Source organism: Delphinus delphis, chromosome 6 (genome assembly GCF_949987515.2).
Source record: "Delphinus delphis chromosome 6, mDelDel1.2, whole genome shotgun sequence".
NCBI classification, from domain to species: Eukaryota; Metazoa; Chordata; class Mammalia; order Artiodactyla; family Delphinidae; genus Delphinus; species Delphinus delphis.
Window position 1 is genome coordinate 8455075 of NC_082688.1, and position 16086 is coordinate 8471160.

Consider the following 16086-nt stretch of genomic DNA (forward strand, 5'->3'; position numbering starts at 1 on the left):
TCACCTTATCCTTGATAAAGGCGGCAAGAATATACAATGGAGAAAAGACAGCCTCTTCAATAAGTGGTGCTGGGAAAAACTAGACAGCTACATGTAAAAGAATGAAATTAGAACACTCCCTAACGCTATACACAAAAATAAACTCAAAATGGATTAAAGACCTAAATGTAAGGCCAGACACTATAAAACTCTTAGAGGAAAACATAGGCAGAACACTCTATGACATAAATCACAGCAAGATCCTTTTTGAGCCACCTCCTAGAGAAATGGAAATAAAAACAAAAATAAACAAATGGGACCTAATGAAACTTAAAAGCTTTTGCACAGCAAAGGAAACCATAAACAAGATGAAAAGACAACCCTCAGAACGGGAGAAAATATTTGCAAATGAAGCAACTGACAAAGGATTAATCTCCAAATATACAGGCAGCTCTTGCAGCTCAATATCAAAAAAACAAACAACTGAATCCAAAAATGGGCTGAAGACCTAAATAGACATTTCTCCAAAGAAGATATACAGATTGCCAACAAACACATGAAAGGATGCTCAACATCACCAGTCATTAGAGAAATGCAAATCAAAACTAAAACGAGGTATCACCTCACACCAGTCAGAATGGCCATCATCAAAAAATCTACAAACAATAAATGCTGGAGAGGGTGTGGAGAAAAGGGAACCCTCTTGCACTGTTGGTGGGAATGTAAATTGATACAGCCACTATGGAGAACAGTATGGAGGTTCCTTAAATAACTAAAAATAGGACTACCATACGACACAGCAATCCCACTACTGGGCATATACCCTGAGAAAACCATAATTTAAAAAGAGTCATGTACCACAATGTTCACTGCAGCACTCTTTACAATAGCCAGGACACGGAAGCAACCTAAGTGTCCATCGACAGATGAATGGATAAAGAAGATGTGGCACATATATACAATGGAATATTACTCAGCCATAAAAAGAAACGAAATTGAGTTATTTGTAGTGAGGTGGATGGACCTAGAGTCTGTCATACAGAGTGAAGTAAGTCAGAAAGAGAAAAACAAATACCGTATGCTAACACATATATATGGAATCTACAAAAAAAAAAAATGGTTCTAATGAACCTAGGGGCAGGACAGGAATAAAGACACACACGTAGGGAATGGACTTGAGGACATGGAGAGGGGGAAGGTTAAGCTGGGACGAAGTGTGAAAGTAGCATTGACATATATACACTATCAAAAGTAAAATAGATAGCTAGTGGGAAGCAGCTGCATGGCACAGGGAGATCAGCTTGGTGCTTTGCGACCACCTAGAGGGGTGGGATAGGGAGGGTGGGAGGGAGACGCAAGAGAGGGGATATGGGGATATATGTATATGTACAGCTGATTCACTTTGTTATAGAGCAGAAAGTAACAGAACATTGTAACGCAATTATACTCCAATAAAAATGTTTACAAAAAAATGTGGCTGCCCTGAACCGAGATGCTGAAGTGTAAAATACATACCAGATTTCAAAGACAGTACTGAAAAGAAAATGAAATTATCTTAATTGTTTTTAATATTGATTACATGTTAAAATGATAATATTTTGGATATATTGAGTTAAACAAAATAAACTATTGAAATTCATTTCATTTTTTATTCACTTTTTAAAATATGGCCCCTAGAAAATCTTAAATTCCATATGTAATTCTACACACTTGCTATCACCAGAAGAAGCCACTTACTTCGTTTCACTAAACATCCATGAACATCCTAGATATCTTTCCAAGTCAGAATACAGATTGGTATCAGTCTTTTTAACAGATGATTAGCAGCGTATTGACACATTCCTGATGGACTTCTTTTTACACTTTTACAAGCAATCCTACAGTGAACAGCCTTCTGTATACAGCTTCTTGGGCAGCCACACCTCATTGCTAACTCATATTTGCCTCCTGTCCTCTAAAATCGTAGCTCTAGAGACAACCACATGTGTGGTTCAGACTTTCCAACACCTCTACACTTGCGTGCTGCTTTAAAATTTTTTTCCCCAGGAAAACCAGCAGTGAGTCTCACTGTACAGGCCAAATCTCCTGATTTTCCTACAGCATGGTTTGTCAGACTTCATCTCTGTTCAGATCTTCAGCTCTGGAAACCAGACAGCCAAATATAATTTCTCATATTAACCTTCTAAAGCAAAACTAATTTGACTATTGTCTTCCTCCAAGAAAGGAATCTGGTTTGTATTAACTCAAACTCTTAGTGAATAATAAAAGTTGTTTTTTTCCCTTCTCTTAGGAGAACAGACATAATATGAAAATTAATTTTCTCTGTTGGCCCTAAGAGCCCATTATGTCAGCCCGATACAAGACAGCTCCCAATAGCCTTTCTCAGGAAGACTGCTGTTTTTCCAAAAGAAAATTGACAGCTGCAGATCTATTTGTGATTAAATACTTAAGGGCCTGACACACAAAAAAAGAATAATGACATAATATAGAGGGACAAAGGCTGTGAAAACAGCTCACATTAAAATGCTTGTTTACAAGCATGGGGGAAAAAAAGCCTCCTGAAAAAAAAAGAAAAAGAAAAAAAAATCTAAGAATCTAAGAGTCAGGAGAAACATAAGGAAGAAGAAAAGAAGGCAACCAAATGCATAATGGATAACTGTTCTTTTCTGATTCTGTCTTGGCCTGGAAAGCCATCTTTAGGAACACGAAAGCATTTGTCTTGGCATCAAATTTGTTCTCACAAGGCGTGGGTTATATGCATTACTAATAAGGAAGCCGCTATGTAGGAAGCAATATCTGGGAAAGTGGAAAATATGTTTTCCATTTGTAATTCAAAATCTTGTCTATGTAGGGCTCTTCCTCCCTGTGGCTAAACATAGTAAGCATAATTTAACCACTCAACTAAGGTAGTCTTTTACAATGAGTACTAAAAAATGCAGAAATCCCATTCTGTGATTCTAGGGTGACATCTGGGTATCTATAATTTGGAAAGCTTCCCAAATTTAATGGCACTGTTTTTGGGCAGGGGGGCAATCCAGTATCCATTCCCCTTCTTCTGGTAATAGTAATATGATTTTTCCTTTGGGGAATCCCTTCCTTGTGGTCTCTATGAAGTGATCTAACCCCTCAGTTCTGGGTTGGGCACATGACCCAGGCCCAGCCAATTAGCATGTTTTACCCCCTTCTGGCCAAAATGACTGGTTCACAGATGAGCAGAGAACCCAAGAGATCCAACGAATGTCAAGCCTGGGACGTGCTCTAGAACCTTTGAGAAAGAGGTAATATCTTTCTGCTGGGATTATCCATTGATAGAAAGTAATCATGGACTCATTCATTTTCTTTGCCTCCAAGAGGAAAGACCTTGAGGACAAGGTCAACCCAGAAAATGAAGAAAGATTACTGATGACATTATTTGAGCACCTGGATCTAACCTCTCCTAAAGCTTGGTCTCCCCCAGCATTCTGCAGTTGCATGAACTGATGATTCTCCTCTGCTTGCCATTCATAGCCTTTGATAATCTTTAAAAAAATTTTAACAACTGGTAAGGCACTAATCAGAAAAGGTGCAATGTGTTACTCGTCCTGCTTGTAGCTGAAGGAGAACTGTTCAATGGTGATTACAACTGAGTAGCCAGGAGTAGGAATCACTTGACCACAATCCAAGCCACCACTTTTCACCTGGTATCAGAGCCACAGGCATTGCCTACTGCAAGTGGCTATGAAAGCAGAATTATGAATGATGGCTGGTAAGTATAATGAGGCGAGATTTGACTTCACTATTAGGGAAAGATAATAGAGTTGCCCAATAACAAAAAGGCTTGCAGTAGTGGGTTCCCTGACCTTAGATGTAATAAGCAGAAGTTGGATGACCAGCTGCAAGTGTTGTTGTAGAAAAGATTCCTGTATTATCCTAGAGGAGTGGTTTTCAAAATATGTCCCTGAGCCAGCAATACTGACATTACTTGCGAGCTTGTTAGAAATACAATTCATAGACCCACCCTGACCTAGGAAATCAGAATCTGGGGGTGGGGGGGGAGGGGCAGAAAACAGTCTTAAGAAGCCCTCTTGGTGATTCTCATATATGTCAGGTTTGAGAACCACTCTATTAGACTTGAGAGCACTGGTTCTCAAACAGTTTCCTAAGCCCCCAGCCCCAGAGATTCTGATTGAGTAAATTTAGGGTTGGGCTTGAAAATTTGCATTTCTAACAAGTTCCCAGGTAATGCTGACGCTGCTGATCCGGGGACCACACTTTAAGTACCACTGCCTGAGAGGTTGACCTAAGAGATGTCTGAAGTTCCATTCAATGTTGAGATTCTTTGATATTGAGGATTTACGCTGCAAATCCAGTCCTACTACGTAACCCCGTTAATGCTTTGATTCACATGTGGTCTGGCTCCACGAAGTGTTGCAGCCAAAATGACACCGCTCAGCAAGAGAGGAGTACTTTAAAATAACTCAGGTTCATCACAAAGTCACAAAAGATAACAGATATATTTCTTAAAATATATCTTAGAGCAACAAAAACAATAGGGAAACCTACTAGCCACACTCAGACAAAGTAGGTGTTTCTGCACCCCTACAGGTTTTTATTCAGGCAGTCCTAACCAGTGCCCTATGGACCTATTGTCCTTGGCCTCAATCCCTCTTTTGCTAAATCTACAGCTCAAAAAACTACAAGAAAGCAAGGCAGGACCTTGCTCTGAGGGCAGCGGAGGAGGACAAACGGAATGGGCAAAGCTAGAATTTTAATGAGGCATGGGAAGGGAAAAGTTGAGAACCTTCACGTAAACATTAATCATTTTTGTCCATAACAGTTATGATTTAGTAATGCTTTGTGCCAGACACTGTTTTTAGCACTTTGCACAAATCAGTTCACTTAAAGCTCACATCAATATTGTGAGAGCGGTGTGACTGTCATTTTACAAATGAGTTAACCAAGGCTCAGAGGGGTTAATCAACTTGTCCAAGGCCACACACACAGCAAGAGAAAAGTCAGAAACCTGAGCCCAGGTCTGTGTCGCTCCAAAGCCTTTGTTCTCGAACACAGCCTGATATGCCTTCCTACAAAATGAGGACAAACACATCTAGGTCAAGCGGCTTCACAGCATCAGCGTCTGGCCCTTCGGCCTCCAGGTTTCCCAGCTAGTCCTCCTCACTGCCACCTGCTCGGAGGCCTCTTGCCTGGGCCCCTCCTTGCTCCTTTGTGTTCATTATGTGTTGTGTCTGCCTGCCAGTTGTCGGAGCTGATACAGCACTGGTCCCCAACCCCCAGGCCGCAGACCGGTTTTGGTCCTTGGCCTGTTAGGAAGCAGGCCACACAGCGGGAGGCTAGCGGCAGGCGAGTGAGCAAGGCTTCATCTGCTGCTCCCTGTCACTTGTGTTACCACCTGAACTATCCGCCCCAACCCTAGTCCGTGGAAAAATTGTCTTCTACGAAGCAGGTCCCTGGTGTCAAAAAGGTTGGGGACCACTGTGATACAGGATAGTCAGCAAAGACAGTTGCCATCCTGAAATAATGCCTTTTTTGCCTTGATGTCACCAAGATGATTGAGTAAATATGGTTAAACCAGATTCTGAAAGGCCCTAAACACAAGGCAGTGGCATTTAAACTTGACACAATAGGAAATGAGAAGTAGTGGAGGACTTTTGGAGTAAGGGAGGCTAATCTGGCAACACGCCCACAAATTAGGCCAAGGCTCTCTCCCCTGGCTGTCCATCACAATCACCTGCATCCCACACCCCATTACCACCCTGGACTTCCTGGAACAATAGGCCTGGAGGAGGGACCCACACACTTGTATGGTTAAGATGTTTCACAGGTGACTGTTCTTCGTTGGCCCTAAAAGTCCACGATGTCAGCCCAAAACAAGACAGCTCTTAATATTTCTCACTTAAAAGTGAGATGATTTGGATTAATGGATTAAAGAGGTAATTTTTTTTAAAGCAACAGAAACATTAGGAGAAACTGTAGATGAACATTTATCTTTTTAAGTCAGGGAGGCCTTTTCTAACTAAGCAAAAACAGGAGGAATAAATTAGTAGATTTGACTAAACTTAAAAAAAATGATAATAAAGTCTATCAAAAAAACACCATAAAGAAAGTTAAAAGGCAAATAATGAAGTGCAAAAAATATTTGCTACAGAAGGTGGAGTCAAGATGGCAGTGTGGGAAGACATGGAGTTAGTGTCTCCCCACAACTAGGGCACCTGCCGGCCGCTGGTGGGAAACTATGACATCCAAGGAGATGGGAAGAACCCCAAAGTGAACTGGTAGGACACAGAGGGACAGAGGGGGGAGGAGAAGTGGAGGCCAGACAGGATCTGCACCCCTGAGGCTGGGGAGATCAGGAGAGGCAGGTGTGAGGGGCCCTCCCAGGCCGGAGGAGCAGGAGAGGAGAAGAGTGCATCTGCCCAGCCCACTTGAGCCCAAGGAGCCTGCTGGGCTGCCTGGTGAGGTCCCCTGCCCTCTGAGACCAGGGGTGGGGGGCACGACTGGGCCCCTTCTGTTTCTTGAGCCTAAGACCCACCCCTCACAGTCCCCAGGGCCTTTTCCAGCCCCATGGGTCCTAAGCATAGGCCCCGCCCACCACCCAAACCTTGCAAAAAAATATGCCACACATGAAGGAGCAAGGTAAAAACCTACAAACTAAATAGATAAAGAGGAAATAGGCAGTCTACCTGAAAAAGAATTCAGAGTAATCATAGTAAAGATGATCCAGAATCTCGGAAATAGAATGGAGGCACAGATTGAGAAAATACAAGAAATGTTTAAAAAGATCTGGAAGAACTAAAGAACAAACAAACAGAGATGAACAACACAATAACTGAAATGAAAAATACACTAGAAGGAATCAATAACAGAATAACTGAGGCAGAAGAACGAATAAGTGAGCTGGAAGACAAAATGGTGGGAATAACTGCCGAGGAGCAGAATAAAGAAAAAAGAATGAAAAGAATTGAAGACAAGCTCAGAGACCACTGGGACAACACTAAATGCACCAACATTCGAATTATAGGGGTCCCAGAAGAAGAAGAGAAAAAGGAAGGGACTGAGAAAATATTTGAAGAGATTATAGTCGAAAACTTCCCTAACATGGGAAAGAAAATAGTCACCCAAGTCCAGGAAGCACAGAGAGTCCCATACAGGGTAAACCCTAGGAAAAACACACCAAGACACATATTAATCAAACTAACAAAAATTAAATTCAAAGAAAACATATTAAAAGGAGCAAGGGAAAAACAAAAAATAACATACAAAGGAATCCCCATAAGGTTATCAGCTGATTTTTCAGCAGAAACTCTGCAGGCCAGAAGGGAGTGGCAGGATATACTTAAAGTGATGAAAGAGAAGAAACTACAACCAAGATTACTCTACCCAGCAAGGATCTCATTCAGATTCAATGCAGAAGTCAAAAGCTCTTCAGACAAGCAAAAGCTAAGAGAATTCAGCACCACAAAACCAGCTTTACAACAAATGCTAAAGGAACTTCTCTAGACGGGAAACACAAGAGAAGGAAAAGACCCACAAAAGCAAACCCAAAACAATTAAGAAAATGGTAATAGGAACATACATATCGATAATAACCTTGTAAATGGATTAAATGCCCCAACCAAAAGACACAGACTGGCTGAATGGATACAAAAACAAGACCCATATATATGCTATCTACAAGAGACCCACTTCAGACCTAGGGACACATACAGACTGAAAGTGAAGGGATAGAAAAAGATATTCCATGCAAATGGAAATCAAAAGAAAGCCAGAGTAGCAATACTTGTATCAGATAAATAGACTTAAAATAAAGACTGTTACAAGAGATAAGGAGGGACACTACATAATGATCAAGGGATTCATCCAAGAAGAAGAAATAACAATTAAATGCTTATGCACCCAACATAGAAGTACCTCAATACATAAGGCAAATGCTAATAACCATGAAAGGAGAAATCGACAGTAACACAATAATAGTAGGGGACTTTAACACCCCACTTACACCAATGGACAGATCATCCAAACAGAAAATAAATAAGGAAACACAAGCTTTAAATGACACAATAGACCAGATAGATCTAATTGATATTAATAGAACATTCCACCCGAAAGTGGCAGAATACATTTTCTTCTCAAGTGTGCATGGAGCATCCTCCAGGATAGATCACATCTTGGGTCACAAATCAAGCCTTGGAAAATTTAAGAAAGTTGAGGTCATATCAAGCATCTTTTCTGACCACAATGCTATGAGATTGGAAATCAGTTACAGGAAAAAAAAACTGTAAAAAACACAAACACATGGAGGTTAAACAGTGCACTACTAAATAACCAAGAGATCACTGAAGAAATCAAAGAAGAAATTAAAAAATACATAGAAACAAATGACAATGAAAACACAACGACCCAAAACCTATGGGATGCAGCAAAAGCAGTTCTAAGAGGGTAGTGTGTAGCAATACAATCTCACCTCAAGAAACAAGAAAAATCTCAAATAAACAAACTAAACCTACACATAAAACAACTAGAAAAGAACAACAAAGAAAACCCAAAGTCAGTAGAAGGAAAGAAATCATAAAGATCAGAGCTAAATAAAGGAAATAGAAATGAAGAAAACAATAGCAAAGATCAATAAAACTAAAAGCTGATTCTTTGAGAAGATAAACAAAATTGATAAACCCTTAGCCAGACTCATCAAGAAAAAAAGGTAGAGGACGCAAATCAATAAAAATAGAAATGAAAAAGGAGAAGTCACAACTGACACTGAAGAAATACAAAGGACTTTAAGAGACTACTACAAACAACTATATGCCAGTAAAATGGACAACCAGGAAGAAATGGACAAATTCTTGGAAAGGTACAATTTTCCAAGATTGAAACACCAAGAATTAGAAAATATAAACAGACCTATCACAAGTAATGAAATTGAAACTGTAATTAAAAGTCTTCCAGCAAACAAAAGTCCAGGACCAGACGGCTTCACAGGAGAATTCTATCAAACATTTAGAGAAGAGCTAACACCGATCCTTCTCAAAGTCTTCCAAAATACAGCAGAGGGAGGAACACTCCCGAACACATTCTACGAGGCCACCATCACTCTGATACCAAAACCAGACAAAGGTGTTACAGAAAAAGAGAACTACAGTACAATATCTCTGATGAACATAGATGCAAAAATCCTAAACAAAATACTAGCAAACAGAATCCAACAGCACATTAAAAGGATCATACACCATGATTTATCCCATGGATGCAAGGATTCTTCAATATATGCAAATCAATCAATGTGATACACCACATTAACAAATTAAGGAATAAAAACTATATGATCATCTCAATAGATGCAGAAAAAGCTTTTGACAAAATTCAACACCCATTTATGGTAAAAACTCTCCAGAAAATGGGCATAGAGGGACACTACCTCAACATAATAAAGGCCATATATGACAAACCCACAACAAGCATCATACTCAATGGTGAAAAACTGAAAGCATTTCCACTCAGATCAGGAAAAAGACAAGGATGTTCACTCTTGCCACTCTTATTCAACATAGTTTTGGAAGTCCTAGCCACAGCAATCAGAGAAGAAAAAGAAATAAAAGGAATACAAATTGGAAAAGAAGAAGTAAAGCTGTCACTGTTTACTGATGATATGACACTATACATAGAAAATCCTAAAGATGCCATCAGAAAACTACTAGAACTAATCAATGAATTTGGTAGGGTTGGAGGATAAAAAATTAATGCACAGAAACCTCTGGCATTCCTATAAACCAACAACAAAAAATCAGAAAGAAAAACTAAGGAAACACTCCTACTTACCATTGCAGCAAAAAGAATAAAATACCGAGGAATAAACCTGCCTAAGAAGGTGAAAGACTTGTACTCAGAAAACTATATGACGCTGATGAAAGAAATCAAAGATGACATAAACAGATGGAGAAATATACCATGTTCTTGGATTGGAAGAATCAATACTGTGAAAATGACTATACTACCCAAAGCAATCTACAGATTCAATGCAATCCCTATCAAACTATCTATGGCATTCTTCACAGAAGTAGAACAAAAAATTTTACAATTTATACGGAAACACAAAAGACCCCGAATAGCCAAATCAATCTTGAAAAAGAAAAACAGAGTTGGAGGAATCAGGCTCCCTGACTTCAAACTATACCACAAAGCTACAGTAATCAAGACAGTATGGTACTGTTACAAAAACAGAAATATAGATCAATGGTACAAGGTAGAATGCCCAGAGAAAAACCCACGCACATATGGGTACCTAATTTACGATAAAGGAGGCAAGAACATACAATGGAGAAAAGACAGCCTCTTCAGTAGGTGGTGCCAGGAAAACTGGACAGCTACATGTAAAAGAATGAAATTAGAACACTCCCTAACACCATACACAAAAATAAACTCCAAATGGATTAAAGACTTAAATATAAACCAGGCACTATAAAACTCTTAGAGGAAAACATAGGAAAACCACTCTTCGACATAAACCACAGCAAGATCTTTTTTGACCCACCTCCTAGAGTAACGGAAATAAAAATAAACAAATGGGACTTAATTAAATTTAAAAGCTTTTGCACAGCAAAGGAAACCATAAACAAGACAAAAAGACAACCCTCAAAATGGGAGAAAATATTTGCCAATGAAACAACAGACAAAGGATTAATCTCCAAATATACAAACAGCTCATGGAGCTCAATATCAGAAAAACAAACAATCCAGTTAAAAAATGGGTAGAAGAAAAAAAAATGGGTGGAAGACCTATATAGACATTTCACCAAGGAAGACATACAGATGGCCAAGAGGCACATGAAAAGATGCTCAACATCACTAATTATTAGAGAAATGCAAATCAAAACTACAGTGAGGTATCACCTCAGGCCAGTCAGAATGGCTATTATCAAAGAATCTAGAAACAATAAACGCTGGAAAGGGTGTGGTGAAAAGGGAACCCTCCTGCACTGTTGGTGGGAATGTAAATTGATACAACCACTATGGAAAACAGTATGGAGGTTCCTTAAAAAACTACAAACAGAACTACCATATGACTCAGCAGTTCCACTATTGGGCATATTCCCTGAGAAAACCATAATTCAAAAAGAGTCATGTACCACAATGTTCATTGCAGCACTATTTACAATAGCCAGGACATGGAAGCAACCTAAGTGTCCATCGACAGATGAATGGATAAAGAAGATGTGGCACATATATACAATGGAATATTACTCAGCCATAAAAAGAAATGAAATTGAGTTATTTGTAGTAAGGTGGATGGACCTAGAGTCTGACATACACGGTGAAGTAAGTTAGAAAGAGAAAAACAAATACCGTATGCTAACACATATATATGGAATCCAAAAAAATTAAAAATAAAAATGGTACTGAGAACCTAGTTGCAGGGCAGGAATAAAGAGGTAGACATAGAGAATGGACTTGATTACATGGGTTGGGAGGGTGAAGCTGGGGTGAAGTGAGAGTAGCATCGACATATATACACTACGGAACGTAAAATAGTTGGCTGGTGGGAAGCAGCAGCATAGCACAGGGAGATCGGCTGGGTGCTTTGCGATGACCTAGAGGGGTGGGATAGGAAGGATGGGAGGGAGGCTCAAGAGGGAGGGGATATGGGGACATGTGTATTCATATGGCTGATTCGCTTTGTTGTGCAATAGAAACTAACACAGTATTGTGAAGCAATTATACTCCAATAAAGATCTATTAAAAACAAATTAAAGTAGCTGGAAAAAAAAGTTGCTACATATTTGACAAAAAAATTAATTTCCTTAATAAATAAAAAGTGCTATTCAATAAGGAAAAGATAAATATTCCAAAGGAAAACTGGACAAAGTACATTACATATATTCATTTCAAGAAGAAATACAAATTATGAATAAATGTGAGAAAAAAGTTTCACCTCACTACAAAACATGGAAATTCAAATTAAAACAAGGTATCACTTTGGCAAATGTTTATAAATGATAATGCCTAGCAGTGAGGATGAGAAAAAACAGGCACGTTTATATGCTCTTGGGAGAACTATCAACTGGCACAACTTTCTGGTGGGCAATTTGGCCTTATGCTTCAAAAACCTTTAAAATGTTCATTTTCTGGGATCCAATAATCTCTATCACTTCTATGAATTTATCTTAAGGAGATGACTACCTCTTACAGACTCATACACAGACTAATGTACATGGATTCAATGTGTCTTTAGTACGAGTAAGAAACTGGTAATAAACTGCATGTACAATAATAAAGGATGGGTTAAATACATTGTCTTCCAACAAACTAATTATTTTTATAATCACAGAAATGGTAATCATTATTTCTATGGTTTATATAATAATATCATGGAGTGTTAAACAGAGGGAAACACCTTTGGAGGCTAAGAAGTCATTTAGTCTTTCAGGTGTAACATCATGAAGACAAAGGAGGAGGTGGTAAAAAGTGAGAGTTCAGAGGAAGAGGGAAATTTTCTAAACCAGTGCTGCACAATATTGGAAACATTAGTCATATGTGGCTATTTAAATTTAAGGTTAAATAAAATTTAAAATTCATTTCCTTAGTTGCATGAGCCATATTTCAAGAGCTCAATACCCACAGGCGGCCAGTGGTTACAGTATCAGACGGGATGGACTATAGAATGCCTCCGTTATCACAGAAAGTTCTATTGGACAGTGCTGCTCTAAACATTCTACCTCAGGCCTGGATCCAGCTTTTGACTCATCTCTTCAGCCTCATCTCTTGGTGCACCTTCCATCCTTCATGCTCCAGCAACAAGAGTGTAAGCATCAGAAGGGCGGAGACCATATTTGCCTGGTGCTCCCGGTCTAGTGGGGAAGAGGTGTTATCCGGGTAATTATACACAGTGGTGTGTGGACTAGCAGTCAATGTGTAGATTGTTGATACAGCACAGAGCTCAGGCCGGGGTTCAGGGAAGACTTCCCAGAGGAGGGGTCGGCGTTACCCAAAAAGTAAAGACAAGACTATTCTAAGTAGAGAAAAGAGCATGGTATGAGTGCAGGCACAGATGAGAGAGAGCACAGCATAAGGGAATAATTACCAGCTGGTCAGGCATTTATTTATTCAAGAGATAGTAAATACCTGTGATGGGCCAGGCCGGAGCCAGCCTCCGAGGACAGAGCAGTGAACAGCTATGGTCCCTGTCCTCAGGATGCTTATACTTTCATCAGGTACTTCTGAAGCACCAAGGGTGAGGTGAGGTGACAAGGGCCTGGCATCTCATAGTAAGGGTCCTGTTTTTTATCCTAGCCATTGAACCCTCTTTTCTGCCACAGGGAGGGCCAGAGTCCCACTTCCTATCTTTCTCCCCTTCCTCTGCCCCAGTCTCCATCGCGGCCCTGGGAGATGGAGAGCTCCTGGGAGGGGGGGGGGGAGGTAAGGCATGGGAGGGGCACAGTGGACAGTGCAGTAAGACTCTTCCAGCGGCCAATGAGAATGTGGATTTGAGACGTGGAAGAATAAAGATGGGAAGTGTAGGTGGGGGGCTGCTGGAGTATTCTAGAAGGGACCAGGGACTGAAAAATGGGAGGGCCCACTTCAGCGGCGTTGGAGCGGGAGAAGACACTCCAAGTTAAGGAAATGCCCTCTGAGGGAAGGAATCTCGCCGAGCAGAGGGAGCGCCACCGAGCGCGGCGGGGGAGGGCGTGTCTTCCGGGCAAGGTTCCAGGGAGAAGAAGGACCCGGACACATCAGGCGAGTTCCCCAAGCCAAGGAAGCGGGCGGGAGGGGCACGGGCACCCCTGGCAGAGGAACGGCATCGGCGGGTCAGAGGGGCAGGAGGGGCCGGGCATGTCGGGGGCCACCGGCCAGGATGGGCGGGGCCCTGAGGCAGCAGGTGTGCGTTACCTGGGGAGCCAGGCTAGGAAGGCTGGAGCTGGCCTGGGTCCTGGGGCAGCTCAGAGGGACTCCCCGGTGAGGGAGACCTACCTCCCTTGGACTTTAGGGGGGCTATTTCCCGACCTTGTCCTTGAGCATTTACAAGAGGCGGGCAGGGCAAATTCTCCACAGCCCGAAATCCGCCTAGAGCCACGGCTTTGCTCGGGGCCTGACAGGGGACCGACGCTTTGGGGGCGTCTCAACGACGCTTTGGACCCGTACAGTCGGGTCTGGATTCCCGACTCCCGTCAGGTGCTTCTCTGGGGCAACCCCCTCCCGCACCTGCCGCTCGGACAGCCCAGCCCCCTTCGACTCCCGGCCGCTGTGCTCAGGCTCCTCGCCAGATCTCTTCAGACCACCACCCCAGCCGAGACCCCTCCCCCCGCCGCGACCTCGCGGCCCTCGGTCCCCTCAGACGGCCACCCCCCACGTGGCCGGCTCCCCACTTCCGCCCCTCCCGGCCGCACCCCTCCCGGGCCGCTGTACCTGGGGCTCTCGAAGCTGCACCCCCTGCGCCGCAGCGCCGCCCTCTTCTGCCGCAGGAGCGCAGCGGCCGCCCCGCCGGGTTCTGGCTCCATCGCCCCGGGCGGGGGCCGCGGGCTCGGGCGCACTCGGGTGGGCTCGGGCCTCGGCGGGGCTCGGCGGGCCGCTCGGCTCGCGCGCCGCAGCCCACACCCCGCCCCGCGCGCCTCTGCCCGGCCTAGGCCCCGCCCTGGCTCCGCCCCGAACTTCGGTCCGGCCGCTTCGTGCCCCTCGGCGGGATCTAGGCCCCGCCCTGGACACGCCCTAAGGCTCAGTCCCGCCCACTCTGTGCTCCTCAGCCAGGTCCAGACCCCGCCCAACCCCGCCCCGAACTGCGGCCCAGCCCACTCCGCGCCTCTCAGCCAGGTCCAGACCCCACCCCAGCTCCGCCCCGCACTCCAGCCACGCCCCTCCCGCACAGACCTCGCGGGGTTCCCTGTGTGGGCTGTCAGCACCTCTGCTAGGCCCACAAGCCTAAAATGCCACCCGTCCTCAGCTCCGGACAGTCCACGGCCCTTCCCCTCACGCTCCGTGGCCCTCAGCACCGACCCAGGCCCCACCCACGTACCCTCCCACTACTGAGCGCTCGCGCGCGGCCTCCGCCCTCACCCCAAGGGTCGGCTCCTCAGAGAGTCGCCCCTCCACATCTCAGTACCTCTCGGCCCTTTCTAACGTAGCACCGTCCCCTCTTAGGGCCGCCTTTCCCCGTGCCCCAACCATAGACAAGGCCCTGCTTTTTCTCTCCAAAGCGCCCCCTCTCCCCGCCTCGACAGTGCCGGCCAAGCTCAAGCTCCCAGCCCTGCTCAACCCAGCCCGGACAGTCCCCGCCCACAGCACCGCCTCCGCATGTGGCCCCGCCCACTCACCTCACCTCCGCGGGTGCCCTGGTCCTGGCCTGCTGGCTACATTCTCGGGTGTGATGTCGGCCCTCGAGGCTAAATAGGAATTCTACCGTAGAGTCTGCGTTAGCTTGCCGATCTCTCCATCCATCAAAAGGAGGTACTGCTTTCTCCAAGTGCTGTTTGTGGTGCCTATCGCAGTGAGGCTGAGGGGCTGGAGCTTGGCAGGCTTGAGCTGTAGTCTTGACTTCATCACTTTCCTGCACCGTCAGATGCATCCATCTCACAGCCCTCGAACACTGCCCTGGGGCTGAGGGCAGCGACCCCATCCGGGTAAAGCTGTGGGTCACTGTACCGTCTAAGACGTGAGGAGCAGGTGAGCTAGGGCCCCTCAGCCAGCGGGGCTTGTCATAGCTAGGGAGGTGTGGCCATACTGGCCCGGAACCGGGGTGGTGGAGCAGAGGCTGCGGAGTGTGTGTGCAGGAGCCTGAGCTTGGAGAATCGGCCACTGCAGCTTTGGAAGGCACTAGCTGGGAAGCTGAGGCAGGCGGGGCCAGGGGTCCCCATGGTCATCTTGGATCATGTCACCCCCTGGTGCACACTCCCTCAATAACTTCAAGGTGCTTTCCCAGAAGGCCTGGACTCCTTCACTGCCGGACATTCCAGCAGAGAAGCCAGTCTGGAGAGAGAATGTAGGGGAGAGAAAAGATGTAGGGGGCTCCTTCCTGCCCCTTGCGACTTCACTTCCGTCCTCCCCTCAGGTTTCCATGGGACAATCCTTGTAAGACGGTGCCTCTTCTCTTAAGCAAGCCAGAGTGGGTTTCCGGGTTTTGCTTAG

General features: G+C 44.2%; 1 protein-coding gene across 1 annotated transcript in view; it reads right to left on the minus strand.

Moving 5' to 3' along the window:
• Positions 1 to 14401, minus strand: part of GARNL3 (GTPase activating Rap/RanGAP domain like 3) — a 152493-nt gene extending 138092 nt beyond the window's left edge. Inside the window, exon 1 of the mRNA XM_060013298.1 lies at positions 14374 to 14401. The gene's annotated coding sequence lies outside the window, so the exon portion shown is untranslated. The remainder of the gene's footprint in view (positions 1 to 14373) is intronic.
• Between the last annotated feature and the right edge of the window lie 1685 nt (positions 14402 to 16086).